Source organism: Cryptomeria japonica, chromosome 7 (genome assembly GCF_030272615.1).
Source record: "Cryptomeria japonica chromosome 7, Sugi_1.0, whole genome shotgun sequence".
Classification (NCBI taxonomy): Eukaryota; Viridiplantae; Streptophyta; class Pinopsida; order Cupressales; family Cupressaceae; genus Cryptomeria; species Cryptomeria japonica.
Genome location: NC_081411.1, coordinates 114,536,240 through 114,557,325, shown reverse-complemented (window position 1 = coordinate 114,557,325; position 21,086 = coordinate 114,536,240). Strand labels below are relative to the sequence as shown.

The following is a 21,086-nucleotide window of genomic DNA, read 5'->3' as shown; positions in this document are numbered from 1 at the left end:
GTGACTCGACTCTCCGTAAGAGTTAGCACGGTTGTCACTTTATCTTTAATAGTTACATATCTAATATGCCAAACTTAGTTATAATTTTTGGTTTAAATGGTATTACCTAATATTTATAATTATTAATATTTATAATAGAAATTAGATTTCTATTTGATTTTATAATTAATATTATTATCTTAGCTTAGTTATAATTTTTGATTTAAATGGTATTACCTAATATTTATAATTCTTAATATTTATATTTTTTATTACAATTAAAAATTTTACATTTTTATGTTTAATCATTTTTAAAGAAATTAGATTTCTATTTGATTTTATAATTAATATTATTATCTTAACTTGTTTTAATATTTTTAATTTTATTATACTTAAGAGATTACATTTTATTTTTATATGTTTACTAAGTTTTAAATTTTAAATTTTAATTTGAATGGCATTTTTTTTTATAATTAATATCATTATCTTAATCATGATATTTTAAATTATTTGCATGTTTATTAAAAAAAAAAAGTGTTGTTTAAACATTTTTTTTATTTTTACTTTTTTATGGAAAATGTTAAGTATACATTTTTTTTTTTAAAATTTTATTTTAAATTTAAATTTATATTTAATATTTAATCTTATGTATAAATTATTATTTTTATACTTTTTCATTTTTAAATTCATATTAGGTAAGTAATCACGTGTTATTAATTTAGATATCTGACCTTAATTATATTATCATTACCTTCACAATTACAATTACAATTAGTGTTAAACAAGTCTTGCTTTAACAAGTGTTTGTTTAAGGCTAGAGTTAAATTAGGGTTAGGGCTAGAGCTAGGGCTAGGGAATTAGGGTCATGGTTATGGATCTATGATAAAAAGTTGAAATAAGGTAATGATTATGGTAATGATTATATAGTAATATAGTAATAATATATTAACATTATTAACAATATTATTATATAAATTACAATATGATAATACAGTGATGATTAATGACAATAATAAAGTATTTTTCTATTATGTGTAATAAGAGATAATAAAATTCAAATATTAATTAAATAAATTTTTAATATCAAGAAAATTTATACAATAGTTTTAATAGTGAAAGAATAGAAGAATAATTAGAAATAAATTTTAAGTGAAATTAAACTCAATGTAAAATCAAATTTAATGTATATTATATAGTAGTGAAATTATTAATTTAAAATTTTAAAAGAATTGAGAATTTACTTTTTACATTTTTAATAGGTTTTATTTTAATTTTTAACTTTTAAAATTTGGTTTTATTTGTAAGTTTTAATGTAAGAGTTAATATTTTAGCATTAACATTTTTAATATAGTTTAATTTTATTTTTACTATTTTATTTAATTAGATTCAACTTTCTATTAGTTATAATTTTCTAAAATTGAATTTCTCTTTCAACTATTGAGTTTACAAATTGCAAAATGATGGCAATAACACTATAAATTTTTACTAATTCACTATTATTTTAGTTATCCTAACACTATTCCTAACTCTAAATACATATGTAACACTATTGGCAGGAACTTGACGCTTTGCGTCCTTGTTTAAATTTTAGTTTTCGGGACTTTATATAAAATTTTTTGCAGGTATTTTTTATAAATTTTTTTAGTGGAGTGCGACTGGGAATAATATATTTAATTTAGATATTTTCACCAAAATCATATATCAGACATTTTTTAATTTATGTTTTTTTTAAATTATTATTTTTTATATTTAGTAGAGGCAGCTGAGGGTAGAGAATTGGGGTCATTTTTTTTGTTTCATATATCAGCGGGGCTGAGAATCGGTTCCGACACAGATCACCCATCTTTTAGATCTCTTTCAATTTCTCCTTCCTCCCAAGTAGAAGACATTGCCAAAACTAGAAAAAAAAACTTGAAGATGGTGACAAAAGGCCACCCAGAATCATCAGCAGCAGGAGCAGAGGCCACAATAAACTGCGGTAAAATTATCTTTTCAAACAATTCTACTTGGAAGGTATATTATAATCAGACACATGGTTATTTGTGCTTAATAGGATATGTTACGAGCGTACGTGGATTTAAATCGTTCACTTTATGAAATTGTGGAGGCAAGGAGATTCGATCGTTAGACCTGTTACATCTTGACGCCCTCGATATCTACAGTACAGTATATTTCATTAATCTTAAAGTCCGTACCTGTACACGTTATTATGTTTTCGCACTCTTAATTCCTTTTATTTTATATGTTCTACGTTACGGCCAATCTTTAAGGAGAAACGCCATGCAATGACATTTTACCATTTTCGCCATGTTTTCACAGGCAAAGAATGCCGAGAACTAGCAGATGACGAATTAGAGTATGCCAGGCTTTTAGCGTTGCACAGTTGTTAAACTTTGGGGCTGCACGAAAGTTTAGAGACAAGCAATTTCTCTGTTCGTATTATTTACGGACCCGAACTTTTGTTTGGAATCGGTTCGAAATTATTACCGCGAGGTAGCAAATAGAGGCGCAATTTCATTCATATAAACGATCTTTTTCAGTGAAGGTATGAGGTTTCTTTACATTAAACCCATTCATCTTTTTTTGCTCTGTTGTTTGTTTTATGGATGCGTGGATTTAAATAAATTTTTAAGAATTCACTTGATATTGTTGTAGAGTTTGATTCGCCATTTTGTGGGATAAAGATCCATGCGTAACTACAATTTAAATTATCTTGTTGTGTAAGACTATTTGAAGCTTGATCTCGGCCTAGTTTGTTTTACCCTTTGGAAATTTGGAAATAGATTCTTGCAGATATGATTGTGAAGCTCAAATTCGGTATCAGTTGCAAAATGTTTCTGCTGAACTTTTTGTTTATGTTAATCCGACTTTTCAATTATTTAAAATTGAAACGACCCTATTCAATATAAATATGCTTTGTGGTCCTATTTGTTACATACGTTTCACTGGAATTTCTGCATTGGTGCTTAAATTAATTCCTTTAGGTCAATGAAGCCCTGGTTCCACACTACTGATCATGCAACCCTGCAACGAACTTTGTTAATCTGCCATGCCCCTCATCTACTTGGGAAAATTTTGTAGCCATGGGTGGTGGAATAAAATGAAAACAGGTCAACGGTAACATTAGATAGAAATACCATTCTTCCGTTTTACTTGTTCATGGGCAATACCTGTTCGGTGCATATAGGGGACATTTAATCTATAACCTTTGTATTGGTATACACATAAGAATTAGGATTAGTAGTTTAAAAGAGGTTCCTACGACTCAGAGGATGGGGTAAATCCTTAAGCACACATGGTAGCACATTTTACCACAAAGAAAACAAAGAAAAACCAGCTGCCCAAATCAGATGGTGTGTGGGGAGTTTTCGTTAGGATTTCTTCTGCAAGGGAAATTGTGAATTAAGCTAGCACCAACTAGTTAGGAGGACTGTCAGATCAAAACGTCCCTCCAAATTTTGGAAATTGACAAGAGGTTCCCATTACTGTAATGGTTTGATGCAATTTCTAATTCTTTGCAAATTTTTCCAATATTTAACAGGTGGACATTTTGCCAAACAGTTTGTATGAAAGTTTTTTAAGGGAGTTTCTGATTTTTGCAATCGCTGAAGATCATTCAATGTGTATGGGAAAGCATGCTCACCATAATAATTCAACATTCCAATATTGAAACCATAATCTATCAAAAATAAGTGTAACCCAACAAATATTAATTATTCCATGACTGTAAATGAAAACCATAATCGTTACAAACTACTGTAAACTGTTTATTACAGAAAAATAGAGTTTACAAGTGTATTTCTAACCTCTTTTGGCATCCAATGCAATATTCTGGAAGTAGTAAATGCAATTCACCCAAGTATTGAAACTCACATAACCTTAAGTCCCTTTTACAGCCTGAAATGGTGCTGTTCTGATGTCATGTCCCATAAGACTAAAGGGGTCCAGCAATCATGGAGTTTCTTAGACTCATGACCTCCTTCGAGCAAGTGTCCAATGTGAATGAGATTAGCAGCCAGATTGAAAGGTGTAAAGTCCCATGTCCCTCCTGGAAGACTAATGCCCAACTTGTCTATTCAAACGACAGCTAGTAATTCAGCTTCAATCGCCCAAATCACTAACAAAATTCTATTGCCCAACAAGATGTGTTATTCTTGTTTTCATGGCATCCCAACATTGCAATTGTCGAATATGCCAAAAGTAATAATATAGTTTCTCTTGTCAATCGGAGTAAAAATAATAATTAATCTTTTGCTTGCAAACATTCGATAAATTATCCAATCTTCAAATATTCAGCACTTGCATGAAACTTGCCTGATTCCATCTGCAAATCAGCTAGGGTAGATGTTTCACCACCAAAACTAAATCCCTTAGGGTTTTTCGTCCTAGGGTTTGCTCTCACTGAAAGCTTCAAGTATTCACATTACAATTATACAAATAAAATTCAGCATGAGCAAATGAGCTCTCGAATCACCTTTTATAATTTCCCATAGAAGTTTCCCAAAGGTTCTATTAATTTCTTGCTCAAAATATATTATTAAAGCACTTTTATAAAGTGACTTTATAATATCTGCCTTTTAAATTACTTAAGTCACTTTATTAAATTAATTAAAATAAAGCCATCTGGAATGTTACTACATTGGACAACTTTATTTAATTATTTAATTTATTCCTTAACAAAGCCTGAAAGTAGCCTACGGGAATTAAATAGGCTAACGGTATCTGATAAATGACTAATTCAGAAGAAGGGGGCACTACAATTAACAAGTCTAAGTTTAGGACCTAGGTATTGATACAAAAAATATACGCCTAGCTAAAGAGAAATCTAGCTGAGAAACTTTGTATGTCTCGCTATAGAGAGAGCTCTTAAACTAATCCCATATGCTATGAAAACTTATTAAATCCAGTTAGGTCATTGTTGACGTGTATTTTGTACACCGCCTAACACAGAATAAAATACCCAAGGGTACCTTATCCTCTCTTGAATAAAGCCTCTGATTGCTGAAGATGTCGCGAGAAAGGATCAATCAGGATGACTCCAAGGTTCTTTTATGTAGGGTCTCTACGTGTGGATAAGCACCAGTGGTCGTTGTGAAAGCTGTTTCATCAAGGGGCCGTACGTTTCCGTTACAGGAACAGAACTTCCTAAAACTAACAAGTTCTCAAAAGATCAAAAGGTAGGGTTTATAAGAGATGAATTCTAATCTAATCCTAGGAATGACTCAATGTAGGCTAGTCTTGGTAAGATTCTACCAATTGCAGTATTGCCAAGGATAACAACTCTACTAAAATTAGTGCGATCTTCTAAGGTGACTAATGATTTTTCAACTCATCAAGAACCATAGACACTACCATGAAGGTACATATCAATAATTCAATAATGATTGAAGGTTTAAGCAATCCAAATATCTCCAGTTGACCACACAAGGCGTCCTTACAATCAGCAAGGAGCTAGTGGTTTGGAACGTGAATCTCACCAAAGATCAAGCTCAACACTTAGTCCTTCAAAATTAAACACTACTTCGACTGAGAATGATTCAAGAAAGTAAACAACCATGAAGATAGCCACAAGAATTGCAATAAAACACCATAACTTCAATATTTTATTGATTCCAAAGCCAAAATAGACAACGATTGCTTGAAATTCCTTCTTCAAAACTCAATCTTGCTACAAAATAACTTCGAACTATCTGATTCTAATATCTATTGCTCCTCTTAATTTCCTATTACAAAATGAAAATGAGTGAGGGTATATATAGCATCCTCAATTACAATGAACGGTCCAGATCAAAAGAAGATCAATGGCCGAGATTTTGACACCTAAACCCTAATTAGGGTTTTATTACAAAAGTTCCCCTTTTATTGAACAAAATTAAATGCATAGCCAAATATTTAATTTGGCACAAAAATCTAGGAAACATAGACCAATGATAATTAAGGTGCCACATCATCTACAACAACCTTTCTTCTAGAATCTTATTCCCTTTCCAATGCTCTTTCTTAGCATATGCAACGAATCTGGACACAATTCCTTCGATCTCAGCAATAGGAATCTCAGGAAGATTCCTCATTCGTTCCTCCAAGTGGATGACTTGATCGAAAGCCTTGAGAAGAGCTGCATCCCACCCAGGCTCGAGTTCTTTGTTCTTCTCAATTAGGAGCATGGTGGCGAACATCTGATCTCTTTGCTCATCTGTAATAACCCTCTCATCTTTGCAAAAGATGACCTTGACCCTTTCTTCCAACTCTTGAAGATCTACATCTGTCTCAACTTCGATCCTTCTGCCAAGAATAGTACATAACACCTCAAACACCTTGTCCTGAATCGGATGGATAACCTCCTCAACCTGATTGCACTTGGTACTGATGTCTTCGAAAAGAACTTCCTTCATCTGGAGTAAAGTTGACCACTGGAGTAGACTATGAGGTCCTCCATCCATTATCTTTTCTTGCGCTAGGATCTTCCTCGGTGTTTGCCTGATTACTTGAAGAACTGGAATGATAACATCTCTAGTGTGGGCAAAGGCGGCTACTGTTATCATTAGGTTATGAATGATCTCAAGGACCTGGATAGCTCGATGGATTGTCTGTATCATTCTTGTTGCAAACTCAACGACAACTGTATGGGATTTGTCAATCCAAGAGCTCATAAGCTGGACCAAGCTCTTAACTCTTTCTGCCTCGCCAACTGATTCAAGGGGAAGTGCTTGCACGGGAGATGTTGCTGGATCCTGACGTCCCAAAGGCTGATTGAGATGGCTAAAGTAGCCTCTCCAAGCACCTCTCTCTCTCTCAAGCTTTCTATTCTTTTCCATTTCTTCCTTAAGCTTGTCTTTAAGTGCTTCAAATGAATCAGTGGCCTCATCCAAAGTCTGCTCAGCTGTGAGTGGACCAAGCTCAAAGGTCTCTACATCATACTCCTCTGCCAGGATCTCACCTTCATACTTGTCCACTGCCGGTGTAGCTATCTGCAACTTCCTGGACCCTGTCTCATCTCTGATCATCTTAGACATCTTGGTGGCCTTCCTCCTCTCTGTCACTTCCTGAGAATTTCCAACAAGGCTCTCTAAATCAATTACATTATCTTCATCTTCGATCACAATCACTCTTGTTAGTCTCTCCTTTAACCAATCTGGAATAGCGGACCTTGTCTCTCTAACTTGTATCTCTTTAGGTACTGATCCCTCTTCTCTGAGAGGAGATGTTACTTCATCATCAATTTTGTCTTCATGTAACTCATTGACTTGAGGAGATTGACTTGATGAACGTTGAGGTGCTTGCCTTTCTTCATGCTTATCATTCTGGACTATTGATTCCATAGATTCCTCAACTTCAAGTACCCTCTTCTCTTGTCCTTGACTTGTCCTTTTTTCATGTCGGGAAGATGTGCCAGATGAGTGATCTCGATGGGCCTCTTGCTTCTTCTTGGAGGGTTCCCTTGTCTCAGGTCTCTCTTTCCTCTTTGCGCTTCTAGATGAGGATTGCCTTCACTTACGCATCTAGGGTGAGGATTGTCTTCATTTGTGCTCCTAGGATGAGGATTGCCCTCGCTGGTGCTTGCTCCTCCTTCCCCTGGCTTTTCCTCCAAAGTAAAAGTCATCCATGTGTTCTGCTCTCTCAACTTTTGATGTTGTATATCCACCCATCTGCGAGTACATGACAAAATTGGAGCCATCAAAGTTCTTAAATCTGTAATCTCAGGTTCATTCCAATCTATCTTCACTGTGTTGTCCTCTCGGTCATAAGATGATTGGAGATGTCTGCCACTGTCCTGGGCTTGATCGGCCACTCTGTAAACTTTGCATTTCCTGATGAGATCTAAAGACAATCTGGAATGCATCTTCCTCTTTACTTCTAAATCACTTGAGAGATTCATCAAAAAGTCCTCTATCTAAAATTCATGCTTGTACTTTCTACCGACTGTTTCTTCTATATATCCATAAGGATCAAAGTTTTCTCTCAAGGCAAAGAATGAAAATGAATATAAAGCTAACTCTTTCTCTGCATCATCCATGGCTAGAGCATTAGGACATACCTCAACCGAATTCCCTAGTATGATAGGCACTGGAATTCCATTTCCATGCCTGTGTCTGAATGCCTTCGCATAAGCCGCCAACTGTCTAGTCACCTCTAGTAACACTATTCTGTCTGTCGGATATCTTGGCAACATATATGGAGGTGAAGGACACCCATGAACTCTAATATATGTAAACTTCTGGAATTGGATAAACCAAGCACCATACCTCTTTATAAGCTCCTGTGCATCTTGAGATATTCGATTGTGAATCCCGCCTTGCAATGTCCTTGTGATGTTCATTGTGAAGGTATTATTAACTAACTTGTAGTTACTTCCAGGTGGATGATGCAAATGAACATAAGATTCACAAACTCTGACTTCCCCCGGTCCTCTTCCGATCACTCCTCTGTGAGGTAGTCCTGCATATTCAAAACTCCTGATCAAGGCGTATATGATGTATGAACTCATGTGGAAAGACTTAGTATCCTTCAGTCTTCTTAACTGTACGTCCAAGCAATGGCTAATCATTCTAGCCCAATGAATTGTTCCTTTTCCTTGAACTATCACTTGGATGAAGTAGAACATCCACTTCTCAAAATAGAAGGCTTGAGGAGCCTTTGTAACTCGATTGAGCAAAGTTATCAAATCTCTGTATTCTTCCTGGAAGTCGATCCTATGTGGTGTGTTTGGAATCTTTCTCAGGCGAGGACGACTTTTGAGTAACCAATTCTTGTTGATGATGCTCAAGCAAGTATCTGGATCATCTTCGTACATGGATCTAGCTCCTTCCAAGCTTTTGTAAATCATATCTTTATGTTCTGGCAGATGGAGAGCCTCACTGATAGCTTCCTCTGAAAGGTAAGCCAAAGTGTTTCCTTCCTTAGACACGATTGATCTTGATTGTGGGTCATAATGGCGGGCACACTCGATCATCAACTCAGGACACTGGACTGCTGGAGGGAAGCCGGCCGCCTTGATAATGCCACTTTCAATTATTCTCCTCGCGACAGGTGATGGTTTCCCAATGTAAGGAACCTCTCGAAACTTCTTCACACTGAAGTTTCCCAAGTTGGTATCTCCAATGTTGCTCCACTTTGACACGATCTTGGTCTCCAATTCTTCATTCTTCTGATCTTCCTTCATGAGAGCTGGACGACTAGTGGATGCTCCCGCCTTTGGGGTCGCCATCTTAACACCTACAACACATTTCATAATGAGCAATATATTTTGCAACGTAGAAATATAGACTAGATTTTAAGTTTTAAATTTAGGAAACTTCATGATAAATCTTTGAATTATCATTTCCTAAATATAACCATGCAATTGGAAATTCAAAATTCAAAATTTCAAGATTTGAACAAGGAAGATATCGCCATACCTCCACTTGAGAACTAACTCTAAAAAACGATGCAAAAAATTAGGAAATTCGCTAGGCAAAATGAAGATCGAAGTCCTCTAGCAAAATGCGCCTCCTTTATCACCTTCACCACCTTTAGTTTTCAATGCCTTGAGGAAAATTCGCTCCAACTCTAGCCTCCAACAAAGTTCGCACTTCTCCTTGGACCAGATTTCGCACTCCTCCTTGCTTCTCCAAATCGCATGTGAATGGATGATTAAATGATGGTTTAAAATGCTTCAAAAGACCTCTCTTATATAGGCGGTCACCTTTGTAATCTCCCATAGGCCGACTTGGTGGAAATAAGGCCAATAATAAACAAAATTTAAATAAAAGGAGAGGTCGACCTTACAAAAAACATTAAAATAGTATCCCCAGGCGCTCCCTTTTTAAATTTAATTTAATAATAATTAAATTTAAATGCCTTTGTAATTAATAATTTCGATTTTTTTTTAGAAGGCTTAAATTAATTATTAAATGCCCATGCGCACTTATTAAATGCCAATTAAAATATTTCAATATTTAGCGAACCTTGCATTTAATGTAATTTGAAGGATATTGGCACCTGAGCATGGGAGGAATAATGAATATCAACCACATCGCTCTGGTCCCTTGGAGAGGGACAGGAGCGCCCATGCATTTTTTGTTTTTCACGTTCAAAGACCTCACCTTCTACGTCCAAAATAGCATCCTTGCTTAGAATTTTGAGTTTAATGTATGTGACCTTTGGAGGGAGCTTGTATTAAAACATTTTCGCCCTGGTCCCTTGATGAGGGACAGGAGCGAACTTTATTTTTTGTCCTTGGCATGAATTCTTTTTAATTGCCAAATCGAGTTGTGAGGTAGGCAATGATATCTATTGTTCATTTCATGCATGTCCAATTCGCTTTTTCAAGACTAACTGAGCTCTCCCAAGGATTTTCGCCTTGGTCCTCCAGTGAAGGACAGGAGCGAATTTTGCATTTGAGCTTGAAATTGTTGACTTTTGGGGGCAATTCCTTGTTCATCGTCCTTTGAAAGGCATTTTGACTTTGCTTTAACTTTGCCTTGACGTGGTTTTGGGAGGGAATGATTGATTGTATGAAAATCGCCTTGGTCCTTGAGTGAAGGACAAGAGCGCCCTTTAGTCCTTGGCATGAATTCTTAACCGTATCAATATCCAATTACTCCCAAGGCGTAAAATGTGATTCTTCGTTCTATCTTGAGTCTTGGAGACGAAATTCGCATTTCAAAACGTTGGGCGATTAGGTATATTTGAAATTTTCGCTCTGGTCCCTTGGTGAGGGACAGGAGCGCCTTAGCCAATTTCATCAAGTCTTGTGGCCTTTGCAAACTTCGTCCTTCCTTGTAGCACTTTAAATATCATCGCCATCTTGTGTCTTGGCCTGGATTCATCTAAATTTGGAGGGAAAGACTTGATTATGTGTTTTTTCGCCCTGGTCCCTGGGTGAGGGACAGGAGCGATTTTGCAATTATAAGCTCAATCATTTTTTGCTAACTCTTAAAATTATCTTCAACGGATTCATTATGCTTTCCTTCACTCATCTCCAACACGAAATTTGCCTTAATTTTGTGAGAAATTTGCCTTATGAGAAAATCGCTCTGGTCCCTTGGAGAGGGACAGGAGCGCCTTGGCCATTATGGGCTTACTTTGCGTCTTGCAACCTTCAAAATTATCTTCAACGGGTTGATTGTGCCTTCTTTCCTTCATCTCAAGCTTGAAATTCGCTTTACCTTGGCCAAAAACTTGTCCTGAGGGAAAATCGCTCTGGTCCCTTGGAGAGGGACAGGAGCCTCCTTTAAAAATCGCCCTGGTCCCTTGGTCAAGGACAGGAGTGCCTATTGCAACTTGGGTTCATTTTCAACTTCGTAGACGGCTCAAGTTATATTCAATGAATAAAGCATACTTCTCCTGACCTCCTCAAATCGCAAAATCACTTAAATCTTGTGTGGACAATGCAAGTTTGGAATTCAAGCTCCGGTCTTTCAGTGAGGGACAGGAGCGCCTTTTGTCTTCAAGGCCAAATCTTTATAATTTTCATCTCAAGTTTCCTTTGCTGGGGAAGATACCATCCTTTTGCAAGCTATGAACGAGAGTCTAAGTCCAAAAAAATGTCCCAGAAGGTGTGTTTGAAGAAAATCGCTCTGGTCCCTTGGAGAGGGACAGGAGCGAACTCGTCTTGCTAGGTAAAAGCTCAACCTTCCATTGTTAACGACCAAGTCTGGGTGTTCTATCATGTTGATTTCATCCTTTTATTGCGTCCTTGATGCTTCAATTTGATCAACTAAGGCCAAAAATGCCCTAAGTAAACCATTTCGCTCTGGTCCCTGAGTGAAGGATAGGAGCGATTTTACCTTAAACTTTTAAAAACTTGTCATTTTTGAGTCTTCAAAATCTTCAAAATCTTCAATTCACGTTCGATCATATCCCCTGGAGACCCTGCACAAAACAAATTAAACAAGTCAATAACCAAAATGTACTAAATATCAATTTCGCCCTGGTCCCTGGGTGAGGGACAGGAGCGATTTAGCCTCTGCAAGCCAAAATATCCACACTTTAGGTCTTCAATCACTTCACAAGGTGTAATTAGGTCATTCCCAAGGCCAGGAATCAGTTATGAGATCTTCAAAAATTTGGTCAAAATTCACCTGGACAAAATGCACAACCCATCACAAAATGCTAACACTTAGGCAAAATTTAAATTTGTCCTCAAAATCCTTGACTGGGCCTATCCTGAGACATATCTGACTTCCAGACAGGCTCATCCTATTTCAAAATTGCAATCTACGGGAGGATGCATAACAATCTTTCAAAATTTGACTGGACTCGACTCGAAAATATCCAAAAGAGACCTCTAAGGCTTATCCCTAGTCTAGACAACTCACTCACTTAAACAAAACCCTAAAAAGCAGAGAGACAAACAGGCAAAACAAAAGCAAAAGAGGGGGGTCCCCATTTTAATGGGGCGATGTGTGAAATGGTCACAACAGTCATAAAAATGTATTTATGGACTTACATCAGGGTTTAGTTGCAACATGTTCAACTTTTGTAACCATGGTGGCTGACAATTCAGATTTCTAGTGCATAGGCCACAAGTGCACTGTAGTGGTTGTATGTGCACACTTGATGAAGGGAATTCACTACTTAGACAAAATGCACATGACTGAGAAAGTTAACATTGAATGTAAATGGTTTCTATTTTTACTCCCGTTTTTTGCCTCTTGTTTAGAAGCAATGATCCCAATTTTGTTGCTCTGCAATTAATCAAGTTGCAATTAAGTTGTTTCATAGGGTACCACTTGTATTGATTGTCATATTGTCTGGCCTAATTTATTTTGAAAGATTTGGTGTGTGTACATTTTTGTTCAGTCAATGATGACATCTTTGATTGTAGGTGCTAGATGTTCTAGATGTGAGTTTGATAGATGGTTATTGGAGAGTCAAGAAGAGGCAAAGTGTAAGGATTTGTTAGCTCAACATTGAAGTGTTGATGCTTTCTAAAATATGGTGGAAGATTGAGTCCTAAACCATTTTAACCTACTGCTCAAAGTATGGTGTAGGTAATTGTAGTCCATTTTCCCTATATTGTTGATTTTGTTATCCCTAAATTTAGAGTGGGCCTAAAATTGGGATAACCCATTTCGCTCCTGACCCTTCCAAAGGGTCCAAAGCGAATTTCAATTTCGCTCCTGACCCTTCCAAAGGGTCCAAAGCGAATTTCAATTCCATAGCGAAATTCCCCAAAAGACCTATTTCATCACTAAGGACATCAAATAGTGGACATGCATGGCAAGGAAAGGATTCAAAAATACAAGTCTAAAGCAAGACGAGTGAAAATGAGGAAGAATTGAGCCTAAAAGAGCAATTTTGCTCCTGACCCTTCCAAAGGGTCCAGAGCGAATTTCTCAAAAGCATGTATTTTCCTCACAATTTTAAAGCAAATTTCCCTCAAGGTATTTTCCTAAGGTGGTTTGAAGCTAAGCAAGCAAGCAAGCTAGGAGAAAGATTTATCAAGGACAGAGCAAATTCGCCTTGAGAAGTCTGGAATGTCATCCTAATCCTCAAATGTCCTGAAATTTGGCTAAGTCTGGAATGTCATCCTCATCCTGAAATTTGACTGTCTGGAAAATTGAAGAATCCTCCAAAAACTAGATTTTGCATTATAACTCCTGGAGGTCCGAAACCACTCTCAAACATCCTGACAATATATATGGAATATAACTTAAAGTATAAGAAAGAAGAAAGATATATTCCATATATGAATCCTGATGGAGAGACTAACATGTCAAATTTCGCTCCTGACCCTTCCAAAGGGTCCAAAGCGAATTTCAATTTTGCTCCTGACCCTTCCAAAGGGTCCAGAGCGAAATTCCCCAAAAGACCTATTTCTTTACTAAGGACATCAAATAGTGGACATGCATGGCAAGGAAAGGATTCAAAAAGACAAGTCTAAAGCAAGATGATTGAAAATGAGGAAGAATTGAGCCTAAAAGAGCAATTTCGCTCCTGACCCTTCCAAAGGGTCTAGAACGAATTTCTCAAAAGCATGTATTTTCCTCACAATTTTAAAGCAAATTGCCCTCAAGGTATTTTCCTAAGGTGGTTTGAATCTAAGCAAGCAAGCTAGGAGAAAGATTTATCAAGGACAAGCCCTATCCCAAAGGGTCCAAAGCGAAATCCTTAGAATAGCTTATTTCCTCACCAAAAGCACTAAGTAGACACCACTTTGAGAGCAAGTTGACTTGATGGTGATAGAAAGAAGTTTGATAAGTTAAATTCAAGGCAAAGAAAGGAGAAAAGAAGTGTGAATTGAGCCAAAAAGAGAATTTCGCTCTTGACCCTTCCAAAGGGTCCAGAGCAAATTTCTCCATGAAGCATTATACCCTGCTCCAACCTATGAACTAAGTCATTCCCAAGCATTTTTGAAGGCAAAAGACTTGTTGTTGATGAGAAAAGGATGAAAAATGAAGATTCATGAGGGAAAATCAAGCAAAATGTAAATTTCGCTCTTGACCCTTCCAAAGGGTCCAGAGCAAAATTTCCTAAAACCTCTATTTCCTCCTTGTTCAAGCCAAGATCTTGATTTATAAGGCATGGTTGGGAAAGAGTTGATATGTACTTGCCTTTGAAAGGTGATTTAAGGCAATGAAGTGATAGAATTGAAGCTAAATCACCAATTTCGCTCCTGACCCTTCCAAAGGGTCCAAAGCGAAATTCCTTATAGGTCCTGTCCTTGGCCAAGGTCCAAAGTGAAATTTCTTAAAACACTATTTTGCCCCTTGTTTGAAGCCTAGATTTTGTCTATATGGCGTAAGATTGATGTATTCTTGCCTTGAGAAGAGATTTGAGGCAAAGAAATGATGAGAATTGAGCTGAAATGCAAGTTTCGCTCCTGACCCTTCCAAAGGGTCCAAAGCGAAATTCCTAGGAGGTCTAATGTTTTGACTAGGTCCTTGAGCAAACCCCATCCCTAAACAATTTTGGAGGCAAATGATTTGATCTTGGTCTAATTGAGCAACTTTGTCCAATTTGACTCTTGACCCTTCCAAAGGGTCCAAAGTGAATTTCACTATAGGGTCTGTCCTTGGAGAGGATCTTGAGCGAATTTTATTCTATTGCCCTCTTGTTGATGATTTAAGGTGAGAAATATCATGTTAGAACAAATATATCATGTATACTTAATCATCCTTTGTTTGTTTTGCAGATTAACAAAATCAAGATGGAGGAGGATCAGGCCAGGACAAGGAAGACCTACTCAAGTTTCATCATCATTAAGGACACTTCAAATGCATGAAGGAAGACTTCAAGTGTTTGAGGAACGCGTTGGAAGACTTCAAGTGTTCAAGGGTCACAAGCAATAGAGCAAACCATCCTCAAAGAGATCACAAGTTATCAGAAGAAAGATCTTGTAAGCATTTCAAGGCAAAGTGGGCTACTAAGGAGTGATCTGACCATAAGGAGGCTTCATCAAACATATGAGAGTCAAGGAGTTACATCACTCACTAAGTACATCAAGGATGAAGGAAGATCAATCAAGGTCAATGCAAGGGCAAACACAAGACAAGGTGGCATCCCAGTCACTGTTCCTCCAATCAGATAACTCCACCTCAACATGTCCAGATTCAATGTACCTGACTCACTAGTGATGGCACAAACTTCAAGGCACCTACCCCTCACATCTATTGGTCCACATTCATGGAATGTAATTTTCTCATTGGCTAAGGAGAGTTTCTTGTAACAAACCTTAGTTAGGGTTTTCATTGTAAAATCCTAGCCATTGATTGTAAATCAATCAGAGCCATTGAAATGTAAGGAGCTCTCTATATAAAGCTCTGGCTCTTCATTTGTAAAGGTTAATAGTTAGTTCATAGAGGTTAGAATAGCTAATGATTAGTAGAAAATAGAATAGCAATTAGAGTAGATTAGGAGAAGGCAAGAAATTGTTGCCTAAATTGTAAATGAACTCCTTTTTCATTGAAGTTAAGGTGAAATGTGTTCTTTCTTGCAATATGTATGGTTTCTTGTTGAATCTTTATTTTAGATAGTAGATAATTAGACTGAATGGAGAAAAATTGTTGAATGCACTCGCATGGAATCTGCCTAGTCCAAACCACTAGCCTCTTACTGATTGTAAGGGCGCCCTGAGTGGTCAACTTGCATCGAATGAGCTTAATCTCGAGTCATTACGCGTCTATTGTTCATGCATTAACTTGAATGATGATCAGTGTTTGACAATGATGATTTGAACATCTTCAGAACTACCCTAGAAGATGGCATTGAGCTGGTGTCGAATTGTTTAGATTGATGGTAAGACCTAGCCCAGTAGGACTCCACCTAGTCGTTCATCCATCTTCTCGCATTCTAGGTCTTAGAGTAGACTTTCTGAGCCCTGTATCTTTTGATATTTCTTTATCTTCCAGCCAGTAGATAGGACTTGAGTTCCAGCAAATCAGACGCTCAGGCATTCGGATGCAAGTCCCCTTGTGAATCCAGCATAATCACATCAGACCAAATTGAGCTTATCCACACGTAGAGACCCTACATATAAGAACCTTGGAGTTGTCTCGATTGATCCTTAGGCGAAATCTTTAGCATTCGGGGAAACTTTGTTCAAGAGAGGATAAGATACCTTGGTATTTTATTCTGTGTTTGTATGTGCATGAAAAACACATCAACACATATGCATATTGGGGTATGAAACCCAATATATATATGCATATCGAGTTCCATAACCTGATATACATATGAGTCCTTATTACACACATATGGCATTAATGGAACTGCGTGTTAGGTTTTATAAATATTTTGGTCGCCTTTTTCTTTGATCATTTTGTTTTTCCTTCTTTGTGCTCTTGATCCCGCATGTGAAGCGATTGAGGTGAAGGATTCTCTGCAATTCTCACACCATTTTGTCTTCAAATCAGGTATTTATTCATTGTTCTTTTTACTTTGTTGGTTTGTATTCTGTGACACCATTTAGGGTTTCCATTTCTGTCTTTGCTTGCATCACAATGTATTATGTGTGGGCAAGGATTTTGCCTCGTCCAACACCCTGCATTGGTGTTGGGTGAGACGAAATTCCCATCCCCTAATCTACATTCTCTTCAAATTATAGACCCCCCTCTTACGGGCTTGTAATATAGGTTTCAAAACCTGGATTACAAGCTCGTAGCCCTTCCTTGAAATGCAAACTGCAAACATACAAGCAGTTCAGAACACAAGTTATACAACTTGTACTTCGGGTTATGAAATTTGAACTACAATGTGTAGTTTGGATTTCACAACCTGAACTACAACTTGTAGTTAGGATTTCACAACCCAAAGTATGAATATGTTTTTCTCAATTTTTTTTTTTTTTTTGATCGATAACATATAGTAATATATTGCTTTGAAAGAGAAGTATTACATTCGAGGGGCAGAAAGACAATCTGCGAGTCCAAGGGGTCATGCCCCTACTACAAAAAAACCCAAGCATCTACCTACTAGGACCCATAGTCACAAAAGGGTCGCTTACGAATACAAAAAGGACCACACCACTAACCCCAGCTAGCCCAGCCTAACTACGAAACCATCCCAAAGCTTCCTCTCTTGAGAAATTGGGAATACCCCTGTTGGAACCAGCCACCTGCTGCTCACTCCCACCACCTGGCATCTTTCCAGGCCTTCCTCCACACAACGACCCACGCTCCACCACCTTCTTTGGTTTCTTTGGGAGCTGATGCCGAACCAGAGACCTCCCATTCTCGTCTAGGGGGGCCTCAGACCGAATGGGAGTCACCTTCTCGCGGATGTTGAAACGCTCAGTCGGCCCCAACTAGTGAACAAAGTTCACAATCTCCGCCCAGCCATTTCTTGCATCCTCCACTTGCGCAGCAACTGGCCGAGAAGCAGACCAAACTACAAAAGGCTGCAATTCCCCAACATCCACCCCAATCCTCCTGCTTGGGCCCTCCGCCATCCTCAACCCCACACCAATGTCAGAATGGGCCACCACATCCTGCAAGCCTCCTGACCATTTGGGTCGTAAAACTAGTGAAGAGATCCGCTGCACTTCCTCCTTCGACTTCCTCACCTGCAAGGCCAAAGCAGTAAACAGAGACGAGATGTCAAGATTTGTTCTGGGTCACCAGTCTTGAGAAAGAAATTCCTCTCCCAACAGGAGCCGAATTGCCCTCCAGAAGACATCTCCGTCCACACTGAAAACGTTCGAAAGCCTAATGCTCGAAATCGGCCCTCGAAAAGTAGGCAGTTGTCCGTCCGACTCCAGCAAAAAAATTGCCTCCATTCTATCTCTCCGCTACACAAAAAACAACCCTGAGCACTCCGTCAAAAACCAAGCTTTCCTACAAAATGCCAGGAATCAACACACAAGGGACTTAAAGGCCGCCTCCATCTCTTGTCATGAAAGCTTCACACGCTTCACATTAATCCCAACATCATCGCCAGTCACTCCCTCCGCCCACCTCCATCATCAACCAACACTTCGAGGCCACTTGCAACAAGATTGAAGAACACACACCACGAGGGACTTAAATTCCCACAGTGCTAAAGTTGCGAGTGGTCACAACAATTCGAACTTGGGTTCACTTTTCCAAAGCCATCAACTCGAGTCTTACTCAAGAAGACTACAATCTCTAAAGTCCTCAAACATGCTAAACAAATTTTCCAAGGAACCATTTGCTCCCACATTAGAAAGTTTGTCAGCTTCTAAATTAGCCTCCCTTAGGACACGGGTAATTTTAAAATCTTCAAAATTGTTCAGCAGCAATTGCATCCTACGCACCTGCTTATCTAGAAACCACGCTTCCAATCGCCCTCGCGCAATCCCATTCACCACTACCTGAGAATCACCTTCTAAATGAAGTTTCTTGACTCCCAACTTCCCAGCCATAAGTATAGCTTCCACTGCAGCTTGACATTCGGCAACATTGTTCGATCCATCCACCAATCGCTTGGCCGCAATGGCCAGAATGTTACCATGATCATCTCGAGCAATCACCCCAGCACCCAAGGGCCCTGGATTGCCCCTCAATGCTCCGTCAAAATTAATCTTAATCCACCCCTTCTCAGGTGGAGTCCACTCCGGGGTTGGATTGCCCTTACTCTGAAGATTAGCCCTCAGCAGCCTATTAACAGGCCATGTTTTTCTCAATTTTAACTACAAATCTAAACTTGTAATTCAGGTTTCAAGGCCCAAATTGCAACTTGTAGTTCGGGCCTTGAAATCCGAACTACATGCTTTGAGTATATTTACTCCACGAACAATTCTTCACTTGTAGTTTGGGTTTTAAACCCCAAACTACAAGCCATGTGTTGATTTTATTGTAGCTATGGTTGGAATCCACAGGCCTACATAAATAACACAAAGCTTGTGATTATAATAATAATTATATTGATAATATAATTATTATATTATTAGCTGTGAGATAATATAATTATATTATGTTATAATATAATATAATTATAATTATTATATTATTAATTGTGATAATATAATCATAGTTATAATTATTAATAATATATTAATATTATATTAATATATAATCATTAATATTTAATTATTTAATATTATAATAAAGTATGGTGTCCCTTGGTGAAAGGACACCTCTTGCATATATATTATGAGATGTGTGATCTCATTGAGTGTAGGAGATAATAATAATAAAAGAAATAAAATACAGGCAATACTTGGGAATTTAACATGGTATCAGAGCCAGGTTTCTTTAGAGATAGCCATACAACTTAAAAGAAGTATACATGATTATTGGAGATTCAATGTAGCTAGGATGAACATACATGAAGAGTGATAATATCTAAAGCCGACTTCATGATAGCGAAGGCCGATTCTCTACTTGGTAATGCACTGAAATGAAAGCAAGACAAAGACCAGCGATTTTAGTGAAACCATAAACAGGGATACAAAGCAATAAGTTATATACTTGAAGATAATTGCCGTTAAAATATTAATGGTAAAAAATTGTGGTCAAAGGAATATTAATATTAGAGAAGCAACTAAAATTATTAATGGTGGCGATTTGTATGAGCAGCAATTGATCAAAAGTAACATTCTATTTGTGAAGGAGCAATTAAAGTTTATAAGAAGATTTTGATATTAAGTACAGCGACTCATATTATGGCGACTTCTTCTGGCAGTGATATTTACTCAAGGATGCGATGATTAATATAAGCAAGCAATGATTATTTCGTGAGTATAGGAGCACTTGGAACAAAGACGACTTTATTATTATTAGAAGAAGTCGACTTCATAAACAAGTGCAGGCATTTAATGTTTAGTATGGATGACTTTGTATGTAGTAAATGACAGTTGAATGCATGTTGAAGGATGCAATAATAGATGTCATGTAGTATATATATTCATCAGAGAATACCCGACACTCAATGATTCACGGGAGATGTCAACCAAACAAAACAAACCGACGCATGAATCACACAACAGTGAATTTGAGGGATGTGATTCGATAAAAGGAAAATAATGGAGATGACTGGGCAATGCAATGATAGACAACAAGTACTACAATATTAAAGACTTTGTTGATACGAAATGGTCAAGCTCAATGATGGGTGTATTACTCATGATATGGCTGACGTCTTCAATCACTGTATATGGGATTTCAAGAATAAAAAAAAGAGAGAATAGTCAAAATTGTTGAGACATGGACTAGCTAGGACTCGAACCTAGGACCTTCCATACGCTGCTGGAGTGCTCTACCACTAAGCTACTGGCCCCTCTTGGACTAGTCCATCGTCGGTCCGGGTGTGGCTTATTTCCAACACCAACACCCCCCCTTAAGCCACACCTCTCGTGTGCTTGGGGCTCCTAGCTTGGACCTGGCTCTGATACCATGTTGAGACATGGACCAGCTAGGACTCGAACCTAGGACCTTCCATACGCTGCTGGAGTGCTCTACCACTGAGCTACTGGCTCCTCTTGGACCAATCCATCGTCGGTCTGGGTGTGGCTTATTTCCAACACCAACAAAAATAAAGATTTATTAAAAGATCAATTATATTGAAGAACAACGAATCATTCCTAATACAGCAACTTTGTGTATACAAGCTGCCTCTATTATATAGCAAGTGGACTTTAATATTATTAGTGACTAATGACTAATACACACATACGTATCACTAAGAGATGCAAATTATCATCTATACGTATTACTAAGTGGTGC

The 21,086-nt window shown here is 37.6% G+C and overlaps 1 protein-coding gene across 6 annotated transcripts in view; it reads left to right on the top strand.

The window, feature by feature from the left end:
• The first annotated feature begins 2,215 nt into the window (after positions 1 to 2,215).
• Positions 2,216 to 21,086, top strand: part of LOC131855790 (magnesium/proton exchanger-like) — a 209,879-nt gene continuing 191,008 nt past the window's right edge. For 3 of the 6 annotated variants that reach the window (XM_059209369.1, XM_059209371.1, XM_059209370.1), the window contains exon 1: positions 2,216 to 2,524. The gene's annotated coding sequence lies outside the window, so the exon portion shown is untranslated. The remainder of the gene's footprint in view (positions 2,525 to 21,086) is intronic. The other 3 variants (XM_059209368.1, XM_059209367.1, XM_059209366.1) reach the window with 2 other exon arrangements.